Source organism: Nematolebias whitei, chromosome 6 (assembly GCF_014905685.2).
Source record: "Nematolebias whitei isolate Nwh7 chromosome 6, NemWhi1, whole genome shotgun sequence".
Lineage (NCBI taxonomy): Eukaryota > Metazoa > Chordata > Actinopteri > Cyprinodontiformes > Rivulidae > Nematolebias > Nematolebias whitei.
The window spans coordinates 16014270-16026458 of NC_056503.1; the positions used below are offsets into that span (position 1 = coordinate 16014270).

Genomic DNA, 12189 nt, shown 5'->3' on the forward strand with positions numbered 1-12189 from the left:
TATTATTATTATTATTATTATTATTATTATTATTATTATTATTATTAGTTTCTGAAATCATGTGAGTGGCTGGAAGGTGTTTGTTGTCTATGAACTGCAGCCAGAGACGCATTGGGTCAAGCTGTGAAAACTAACAAGCTAGATTCTAGTAAATCCACACCCAAACACACACGCGCACGCACACACAAACACACGCACGCACACCTCCTTGATGCAGGTGTGTGTGTGTGCTCTTGGTGATCTTGAGGACCATCTATGTTGCTGTGGAATACAGATGTTGAACATTTTCACCTTGTTTAAAAACGTTTGTTTTCGTTTAAAATGATTACACCTCAAACTCTATAAAGATAAAATGAGAAGTATAATCACATTTTAATATAAACTATCCCCCTCTCACCCAAAATGAAAAAAAAAAAATCTTTTCTCAGATAAAGGTTTATCACATGATTATTTTAAACATGATCACTATTCCTCTTATCTTTTTTCCATCAATCCACTTCCTTTCTGTTTATCTTCACCCTTAACGTCCTCTTACATCTTCCTCTTCATTAATGTATATATTTGCCATTGCATACTCAAAAAAAGTATCCTCCTCCTAACCCCAATAAATTAATCTCGCATCCCTCTGAATCCCTACCTAATCCCTGCTGATAACCAGCTGTTAGCCTACAGTGTGAGTGCTTGTGTGTGTGTGTATGTGTGTTGTGCATATCCCCACAGAGCATTAATGCCTTAATTGCATTTCAATAATTAAATGTCTTTCAAATCATCCAAGCGAAAACCAACAAGAAGGGACGATGCAAGCAGCTGGGTTTGAACATGTCTCGTATAGCTGTGATAGCCGTCCAAATGTGCATATGCCTGTGCATCAGCGTCGGTGTGCTTCTTCAGAGTTTCCTGCTGAGAATACAGAGAGGGACCTGCAAGAAACAGTGCAGTTGTTTTCTCCAGACTAGAAAATGTGTTTAACCCTGAGCTGTGAGCACTTTATGAACTGAGGGAGGAAAAAAAATTTATTTTGATTTGCCCTTTATTTAAAAGCAATATTTGCCCTGGATACAAAATGATGTGAAAGTACAGATCAGGTAAAATATCATCATGTAAAAGTGTTATCTGTTTAATTTCACATATTGTTTTTATAGTAAGCCTATTCAGAAAACAGTCACAGTTTAGACAGCATTTTAAATCAACATTCTACGGAAAAAATACAGATACTGATTTTCTTCTATTATAACATTTTTTTTTACTGTTAAGTATACTAACACATAAACTACACAACACATAAACTACACAACAAATGCAGGTTTGTCACTGTAAGAAAGGTCAGTTTACAAAGAAAGACTGGCTAACTAGAAATTAACACAAAATTAGAATTAAAATATCCAAAATATGAGAAAATTATTTCCAAACACAAGTGATTTTAACTTCTTTTGGGGTGTGCTGAAGCATCCCTAAATTTTAACTCAGCACCCTTAAAATAAAAGAAACCATCATTAGGATTTTGCAACTTCTCCTCCACCACCATAACCCTCGGCATTGGCTCCCCTCAGGGCTGTGTGTTGAGCCCCCTCCTGTTCACTCTGCTCTATGACTGCACACCAACCCATCCAGGCTGTCATATTGTAAAGTTTGCAGATGATGGTGGGATGCATCACAAACAACGATGAGCCCAGCTACAGGCAGGAGGTGGAACACCTGGAGAGCTGGTGCAGGAAGAACAACCATCAATGTGAAGAAGACGAAGTAGATGATCATGGATTTCAGATGGAACAAACACACCTGTCCCTCCCCCCACTCCACCCCCCACCCCCGAACAGGAGGATCTGCAGTGGTGACGTGGTCCCCAGTTACAAGTACTTGGGTGTTACATATGCTTCTTGTCACAATTGGCTGGTGCTGGTGAACCCAGTGGTACAGGCAAGAAGGCAAAGACTCAGAAATATGTAAAATAAAGAATTTATTAACAGAACCAAAGAGCTGACATGGCAGCAAAACAAAACATGGAATGAACAGGGGGGTACTCACAATACAGACGGTCACCACCATTGAACAGATAAACAATGCCAGGACAAGGACTAACACAGAGACACCTGGTATACAGGAAACACCATTTAGACCAAGTGATGACACCTGTGGGTAATCACAGATGCCAGAGAAGGGGAAAGGATGCAAGACATGAACACGACACAAGATGGGGCTAGATACTAGAAAAACCCAAATCCTATAAAGAGAAACAGAGGGTCGGGGGAAACACAGACTTAAACACGACATCAGGGACAAGACCACAACTCCTACACTTCTGATGCCAATGGCCACCGCGTTGTTCAAGCCAAGAGCCATTGCCAACACTGGGGACTAAGCACCCCTAAGAGGCAGATTGATTCTAGAATCCCCCCTGTTTCCAAAGTAACTTGAAACTGTTAAATAACATTTCAAATTTAAAAATAGTCATAAAAACCATAGATTTTGTGGCTTCACATGAAGAACTATTGGTTCAAATTGCACACATTTTGTGAGGGGTTTGCATGTTGTTTGCATGGCTGTTGCTGATTTTTCAAAGACAGGCATGGTTTTTTTTTTCTGAATCAGCTATAGTTGTGTGTATTTGCCCTGTGGAGGACAAATAAAATGTGAAGGATGCACCTTGAGTTTTTCACAAGATCTGAAGCAGTCGAGACAAGCCCTCTGTGAGCTGAAACAGCATAAAGCAATGTTGGATAGACAGATGGACAGCTGGATGTAAGTGACAGAAACCATCTCTGTGTGTTGTTTGGCAGTAAACTAAACAGGCAAAACACACAAACAAATTTCTTTTCTGGATCCAAAGCTCAAAACTAGTCAGTACATTGTGTGAAAATGGAGACCTGACTGTCATGGTTGATGGATGCTGAGCTGAAGCAGGACCAGAAGCAGCCATGTTGGAGACAACCTCAGAAACAAATAAGAACAAGACAGACAAAAGACAATCCAGCAAGAATTCTGTGGGTGAACAGAGAACTTGACAGGTACTGAGGAACACCTGAAACTGTCAGACACTTGGTGAACAGCACTCACAAGGGAGTCTCCAGGGGAGGTGCTTAATTTTCTTGCCTCGCAGAAGCTTGCTGTCTTACTAGAATTTTGAACGTGTTCAAAAATATCAGTTGTAAATTTCCTCTGAATGTAGTCACATATCAGAGGCAAGTAGAACTCTTTGAAAATTATATTTTCTAATTCTAGGGTTGTTTTTTTGACACATCAACATCATCACCTCTGCCACTTCCAATTATTTCATCTGTCTTTTTGGCAGTGCCATTGGCAGGAACAGTGGGGGCCAGGGGGCCATTCCCCCCCACCCCACCCCACCCCATACGGCTCTGTCCGTCAGCTGGTACCAGACATTTACACAGGCTACATCCAATGTTCCAATTATTTTTGCCAATTATTGCCATGTTGACCCAAACAACGTAAGTGTGTATCCAATTTCTACAGATAAGAATTTTTGAGATATGAACAATTTGTAACCATTGTGTCAATGCAAGTCAAATGCCCTTTTGAGACTAAAATTCAAAAGTTCATCAAAAATCACAAGAAATTAAATTCTGAAAATACTCTCCATTGACTGGCTATGGAATATTTAAATACATCATTCTTAAACCCCTAGGGTCAACATTTTTGTAAAGAAAATAAATGTATCATATAGGGTGTAGCGTTCTCCATCCTTCATCATTAAGGACTTCTTCATGGAAGAAAAAGAAAACTTCAAAATGACAAATGTTTGAGTATCATAACACTTCTGGCATACATCATGAAATATTTTCTGTAAATCTTAGCTCTGTAGGACAAATGTGTGGTTTTTAATAATGTTAATGGTTTAATAATCATAATCCATGCCCACTTTTACCAGTGAATACCATATTATACAGAACAACTCAAATTATGGTCCTAAGCGATTGTATTTGATTTGGTACAAATAAGCATAATCATTTTTGAGATATAAACATTGTCCATTTTTAGTACCTTCTAGAATTTGGTCATTATAAAATTTTAAACACCTATTCAGAAAGTCAAACTGGACACAGTAGCAGTTTGTTGCACATGTGTTAAAATAGATTAAAAATTGTCATTTTTTTATGAGGCTAACTAACTTGCTTAAATATGCATAAACATAAGTTGGTCATTTAAAAACAAAACAACTCTTGTACAGTTTTTTAGAGCCATTCTTATAGGTGCTATAGGAAGTTTTGTGCTTAATAGATTTACGCCCTTGGAGGGTATAGTTTTTAAAGGCTTAGCATATTGTGTTAATTTGCATAATCAACAGTACATTTTCAAAATGAATTTATTCGTAGTAAAAAAGTCAGTACATATGAACAATTTAGGGGCAAAAAAATACTTGTTGTTGGGGGCTAATTATATAGAAGTTAAATTTGCAAGCATTTTACCTATAACGCTCTCGACACCTACAGGTGGACGCATGTAGGTATTTAGTATTCTATAGCAGTAAGCAAACTTTTTATTTTTTCTATAAAAGCTTATCAAACTCTGACAGTTTAGGTTCCATGACTGATTTTGTGAAAAGAAATAAAAATAAGACCATATAGGCCATGCCCGCTTTACTTGTACATAATTGCTCAGGACGTTGTTCTAAAGGTTGGTGCAAAATGTCATAAATATCAGATTAACCATTTTTGCAGGAAAATATTTTGCGTTTTGTAGTGCCCCCATACCTCAATGATCATATTCAATCCAACCTTTATTTATACAAGTTAGTCTCATTGAGTCACTAACCCATGATGGTCCACAAACTCAGAATTGACTCCCATAGCAACAAAGTCCATGCTCAATAATCCAGGTATACAGTCCAACATTATTCAGTCAGGTCATCTGGACAGTTTCTTTTTTTGTGCTGAAACGTTTCGACACAAAAAAAAGAAACTGTCCAGATGACCTGACTGAAAAATGTTGGACTCCCACAGCAGTATTACAGAATTTCATCTTGTCATCAGTTATTTAGAAGAAATGGCTGATTATGTCATTAGCTAGTTTTTGAAAAGTATTTGTTGAGGCTAGGGCTGCAACTAACGATTATTTCAATAATCGATTCATCGGCCGATTATTTTTTCGATTAATCGATGAATCTGAGAGAAAAAAAAACTTTTAATTTCCACCCCTTTATTCCAAAATTGAACATTTGACTGACATAGCAATTTGCACAAAAACAGGTTGCTATTTGACTATTCTGTTAGTAAAATATGGAATTAAAAAAAAAAGACTTAGCCAAAGATCCCGATGATGAGAAAAACAAATGGACTTAATGTTCCCTTGCCGGACTTGGGTCACCGGGGCCCCACTCTGGAGCCAGGCCTGGAGGTGGGGCACGCGGGCGAGTGCCTGGTGGCCGGGCTTTTACCCATGGAGCTCGGCCGGGCACAGCCCGAAGAGGAGACGTGGGTCCCCCTTCCCATGGGCTCACCACCTGTGGGAGGGGCAAAAGGGGTCGGGTTCAATGTTGGATGGGTGGTGGCCGAGGGCGGGAACCCTGGCGGTCTGATCCTCGGCTACAGAAGCTGGCTATTGGGACGTGGAATGTCACCTCACTGGTGGGGAAGGAGCCTGAGCTGGTGTGTGAGGCTGAGAGTTTCCGGCTAGAAATAGTCGGACTCACCTCTACGCATGGCTCTGGCTGTGGAACCAGTTTCCTTGAGAGGGGCTGGACACTCTTCCACTCTGGAGTTGCCCTGGTGAGAGGCGCCGAGCAGGAGTGGGCATACTTATTGCCCCCCAACTTGGTGTCTGTGTGTTGGGGTTCACCCCGGTGAATGAGAGGGTGGCCTCCCTCCGCCTACGTCTTGAGGGACGGGTTCTGACTGTCGTTTGTGCTTATGCACCAAACGGCAGTTCAGATTATCCACCCTTTTTGGAGTCCTTGGAGGGGGTACTGGAAAGTGCACCTCCTGGGGACTCCCTCATTCTGCTGGGGGACTTCAATGCTCATGTGGGCAATGACAGTGAGACCTGGAGGGGTGTGGTTGGGAGGAAAGGACCCCCTGATCTGAACCCGAGTGGTGTTCTGTTGTTGGACTTCAATAACGAACACCTTGTTCGAGCATAAGGGTGTCCATATGTGCTCTTGGCACCAGGACACCCTAGGCCGCAGTTCGATGATCGACTTTGTCATTGTCTCATCTGATCTGCGGCCACATGTCTTGGACACTCGGGTGAAGAGAGGGGCAGAGCTGTCCACTGATCACTACCTGGTGGTGAGTTGGCTCCGATGGTGTGGGAGGATACCGGTCAGGGCAGAGCTGTCCACTGATCACTACCTGGTGGTGAGTTGGCTCCGATGGTGTGGGAGGATACCGGTCAGACCTGGCAGACCCAAACGTATTGTGAGGGTTTGCTGGGAACATCTGGCAGAGTCTCCTGTGAGACAGAGTTTTAACTCCCACCTCCGGGAGAACTTCGAACATGTTCCGGGGGAGGTGGGGGACATTGAGTCTGAGTGGACCATGTTCTGTGCCTCTGTTGTTGAGGTGGCTTACCGTAGCTGCGGCCGCAAGGTTGTCGGTGCCTGTCACGGCGGCAACCCTCGAACCCGATGGTGGACACCATCGGTGAGGGATGCTGTCAGGCTGAAGAACGAGTCCTATCGGGCCTTTTTGGCCTGTGAGACACCGGAAGCAGCTGATGGGTACCGGCAGTCCAAGCGACATGCGGCTCGGGTGGTCGCTTAGGCAAAAACTCGGGCATGGGAGGAGTTCGGAGAGGTCATGGAGAATGACATCCACACGGCTTCGAGGCGATTCTGGTCCACCATCCGGCGTCCCGGGGGGGGGGGAGCGGTACGCCACCAACACTGTTTATAGGGGGGGTGGTGTTCTGCTGACCTCAACTCGGGATGTCGTGGGTCGGTGGGAAGAGTACTTTGAAGACCTCCTCAATCCCACCGGCACATCTTCCACTGAAGAAGCAGAGCCTGGGGACTCTGGGTCGGGCCATCCAATCTCTGGTGCTGAGGTCACCAAGGTGGTTAAAAAGCCAAGGTGTTGAGGGGATCCGTTTTGGTGGCCTTAGGATTGCGTCTCTGCTTTTTGCAGATGATGTGGTCCTATTGGCTTCATCAGATCGTGATCTACAGCTTTCGCTGGAGCGGTTTGCAGCCGAGTGCGACGCGGCCGGGATGAAGATCAGTTCCTCCAAATCTGAGGCCATGGTCTTGAGCTGGATGAGGGTAGGAACGTAGATCGATCAGTAAATTGAGAGCTTCGCCTTTTGACTCAACTTTCTCTTCACCACGACAGACCTGTACAGCGCCTGCTTCACTGCAGACGCTGCACCTATCCGCCTATCGATCTCACGCTCCATTTTTCCTTCATTCGTGAACAAGACCCCAAGATACTTGAACTCCTCCACTTGGGGTAGGACCTCCTCCCTGATCCGGAGAGGGCACTCTACCCTCATCTATGGTCATGAGCTTTGGGTTGCGACCGAAAGAATGAGATCCGGATACAAGCGGCCGAAATGAGTTTTCTCCGCAGGGTGTCTGGGCTCTCCCTTAGAGATAGGGTGTGAAGCTCGATCATCCGGGAGGGACTCAGAGTAGAGCCGCTGCTTCTCCACGTCGAGAGGAGCCAGTTGAGGTGGCTCGGGTATCTGTTTATGATGCCTCCTGGATGCCTCCCTGGTGATGTGTTCCGGACACGTCCCACCGGGAGGAGGCCCAGAGGAAGACCCAGGACACGCTGGAGGGACTATGTTTCTCGGCTGGCCTGGGAACGCCTCGGGATTCCCCAAGAAGAGCTGGCCCAAGTGGCTGGGAGAAGGAAGTCTGGGCCTCCCTACTTAGTCTGCTACCCCCGCGACCCGACCCCGGATAAGCGGAAGAAAATGGATGGATGGATGGATATCTGAGTAATTTTCTTTACTCCCCACACAGGACATGGTTACCATGTTTCATCTCAGTATGCCACAATGTTTGGGCTGCAGTATGACTTTTACTTACGGAAGAAAAAATATAATAATAACAACATTATTATTATTAATAATAATAATAATAATAATAATAATAATAATAATACAAATAACAGTTTCAATAGGGTTCCATGCTTTGCTGGATGCATGGAAAAGCTGCTGCTTTGCAGCTCACCTTTCCTCTGCTGGCTTGGACCCCTAAATTGAAACCTTGACCTTAAATAGCCAAAGTACCAAAAATCTAAATAATAATAATAAAAATTTTAAAAAATCCAAGTAGTCTCTGAAATAATAACTACATGGTTCTCATCAGATAGGCTAAAGCTGAAAAGTCTTTTCTGCAGCCAAATAACTGCAGCCCAAACAACATAAAATCTTTGATACTTTTACTGTGTATCTCTTGTTTAATCTCTTCACCACCTCAATCAAAACAGCCAATCAGAGTTCAGTTTGTGAGTGACTTCTTTCTGCTCCTTCTAAATCAAGATAACCTTTCTGGACTCTTTTCTTCTTACCTGTTAGTCCCAAACAATACACCCTTACTCCCATCTTCCCCATTGGACTCGTTGACAGTGACCTTTCTTGCACTCCAGCATCTCCCCTGTGCCAAGTGTGTTTGAAAAAGCCTTCAGTCCATTTTACTTTTTGTGCTGACCTCAAATACAGCTCAATATAATTACAGCTCCAAACTCCCAAATGTGCTCCCACAGCACCCTGTCTGCAAGTGTGTGTGAGTTGGTGTGTTTTCTGATATGCTGTACATGTAAAGACACTGTTCAGTTTACCATGACAGAGTGAGGTAGCGGGTGCAGCCAACACGCTCTGTGCAAAGGGGGCTGTGTAGATGTCATCACCTGTGAGACAAAACTAGCAAGTGGGCTGCTTCCGTTCAGCTTCCCAGTTATATATATTTACTGTATACAGTAGTATCTCATTACTTCACAGTTTGTTTTTTGCGGATTCGCTCTATCATGGTTTTTCATAGTAAGATTGGGCATGACACACAATTGGCTGATTGATGGATGAGTTCAAGGGCGTCAGAAGCATTTGTAATGTGTGGGGGTGGGACACGATGTGTGTAGGTGTGTGTGTGTGTGTGTGTGTGCGCGCGCATAAAGAAGTGTACACCAATGTACAAAAAAAAGCAACATTTCACCTAGATTTCCTTTATTTCCACCCATTTATAACATGTTTTCTCACTAAGTTTGTGTAAATTCAGCTGTGGGTTTTAAAGACATTTTAACTGTAATACACTTTAATACAGAGCGTCAGGTCGGCACTATTTGTGTTTATAGAGAAATAAAAAAACATCACCACTAGACTTTTTTACTTGTGTTCAACACTACTCATCTAAATGATGTTTCTCATGAAGCTTGAGGACAATAAGGTGTGGGGTTTTAAAAACATTTCAACTTTAATGCACCTGAACCATAGGCATCACAACCATTATATGTGAAGGGGACAAGTCTCCCCCCCACACACTCACACATAAAAAAAAAACATTCATTTGGACCCCCCCACTTTTACTATAAAACAATAGATCAGTCTGCACAGTTTCTCTTTCTTCGTGAACAAATCCATTCCACTTGATTAATAGGAGAATACTCGAACCACTATAACTCCACTCCAGGTTTTCCTGGTTACCTCCAACACTAAACACCTCAACCTGTTGCCATGATCACAATATACGGTGGTCACAGAATATGGTGTAACACCTACAGTGTTTCTGTGCGTCACCTCCTGTCTCGGCTGAAAACGCGCACAGGTGGAGGAGATGGAGACACCTCTGTGTTACTCACTCGCCAGTTTAGCAGCTTAGTGCGGGCAGTTGTTGACCAGGGGGTTGATCGTAAACATATTTTCATGTTAGGAAGGTGCTTGAGTGGAGCGCTACGTCTGTAGCATCTTAGCTTAGCAGTAACTGTGATGCTGTAAGAAGCTGCAGGTGTAAGACGTGGTGTGTTCAGGTGCATTAAAGTTGAAATGTCTTTAAAACCCCACACCTTATTGTCCTCAAGCTTCATGAGAAACATCATTTAGATGAGTAGTGTTGAACACAAGTAAAAATGTCTAGTGGTGATGTTTTTTTATTTCATAATAAACACAAATAGTGCCAACCTGATGCTGTGTATTAAAGTCAGAGTCAGAGTCAGAGTCAGAGTTTCTTTATTGTCATTCGCACCTCATGTGGTACATGTGGTGGAGCGAAATTATGTACACAAGGTCCCAGTTACATCCAACAATTAAATGTATAAGAAAAACAGTAATAACATCTAAGATATGAACTAAGAAAAACATCAACTAAATATACACTAAACACTCATAACATAAAACATTGAACATCAGCACAAACATGAACATGAGTCTGCGAGCAGATGTGCACGCATGAACACATCAACATTGAAACAGATCAGCAGCAACATGAAACAGATCAGCAGCAACACGATATGGTCCTTCACAGTGACTATTCTAGTTAGAGATTCATGAGTCTAACAGCCTCAGGGTAGAAGCTGTTCCTCAGTCTAGTGGTTCTACACTTAATGCTCCTTAACCTCCTTCCCGAGGGGAGCAGGGCAAAAAGTGTGTGTGCTGGGTGAGTGGGGTCCCTCACGATGCAGGTGGCCCGTCTCCTGCATCTGGAGGTGTAGATGTCTGTGATGGTGGGGAGGCTGATTCCAACAGATTTCTGTGCAGCCTTCACCACTCTCTGCAAAGCTTTTCTTTCTGCAGCTGTGCAGCCTTCATGCCACACATTGATGCTCGAGCACAGGATGCTCTCCACTGCACACCTGTAGAAGGAGGTGAGGACTGAGCTTCTCAGACCAGCTCGCCTCAGCCGTCTGAGGAAGTAGAGTCTCTGATGAGCTTTCTTGATCAGGCTGGTGGTGTTGTTGCTCCAGCTGAGGTTGTCATTTATGTGTACGCCCAAGTACTTGTAGCTGGAGACCACTTCCACCGCGATCCTCTGATGTTCAAGGGGGTGTAGATGTTTTTGTTCCTTCTGAAGTCCACAATCATCTCCTTTGTCTTCTTCACATTGATGTGAAGGTTATTCTCTTTGCACCAGCTCTCCAGGTGTTCCACCTCTTGCCTGTAGCTGGACTCATCATTGTTTGTGATGCATCCCACCACCGCTGTATCATCTGCAAACTTTACAATGTGACAGCCTGGATGGGTAGCTGCACAATCATACGTGAGCAGAGTAAACAGGAGGGGGCTCAACACACATCCCTGAGGAGAGCCAGTGCTGAGGGTTATGGTGGAGGAGGAGAGGTTGTGGATCTTCACTAACTGTGGTCTGTTTGTTAAAAAGTCTAGTACCCAGTTGCAGATGGAGGGGCTTAGTCCTAGTGTGGATAGCTTGTCCATCAGGGTTTGGGGGATCATGGTGTTGAAGGCGGATGTGAAGTCCACAAAGAGCATACGGACGTAAGAGTTTTTCTGCTCCAGGTGGTTGAGCGCAGTGTGGACCACAGAGGAGATTGCATCCTCTGTTGATCGGTTCTCACGGTATGCATACTGATGAGGGTCCTCGTTGTTGTTGATGGTTGTTTTGATGTGAGTCATGACCAGTTTTTCAAAGCATTTAGCGACTATCGGGGTGAGGGCCACTGGCCGATAGTTATTCAGACCAGTCACTGTAGAGCTTTTTGGGACTGGGATGATGGTGGCAGTCTTCAGGCGGGTGGGAACTGTCTCCTGGGTAAGTGAGTTGTTAAAGATGTCTGCCAGCACCTCACAGAGCTGATCAGCACATTCCTTCAACACTTTTTCGGGAATGTTGTCTGGGCCAGTTGCTTTGTGCGGATTAATCCTCCTGAAGGTACTCCTTACTTCTGCTGAGGTCACGCTGAGTTGCTCTTCGTCCGGTGGTGAGGTGAGTCTGGTGCTGGGTGGTCTGTTCGGGTCTTCAAAGCGTGCATAGAACTTGTTGAGGGCATCAGGCAGAGATGGGTCTTTGGGGCATTGTTCACTCCTTCCCTTATAATCTGTTATGCACTTAATGCCCCTCCACATGCTCCGAGGGTCTTGTGAGCTGAATTGACCCTCGATCCTCTTTGCATATGTGGCCTAGGCCCTCTTAATACCAGCAACCAGCTCTTTTCTTGTCCTACTCAGCTCCTCTGAGTTTCCAGACCTGAAGGCAGTGTTCCTGACTTCCAGCAGGGTACGCACCTCTGCATTCAGCCAAGGTTTTCTGTTTGGGTAGCTTTTAACATTTCTGATAGTGGAGAC

General features: G+C 44.0%; 1 protein-coding gene across 1 annotated transcript in view; it reads left to right on the forward strand.

The window, feature by feature from the left end:
- The window catches only part of serpini1 (serpin peptidase inhibitor, clade I (neuroserpin), member 1), a 54212-nt gene that overhangs the window by 377 nt on the left and 41646 nt on the right, over nt 1-12189 (forward strand). The gene's annotated exons all lie outside the window — the stretch shown is intronic.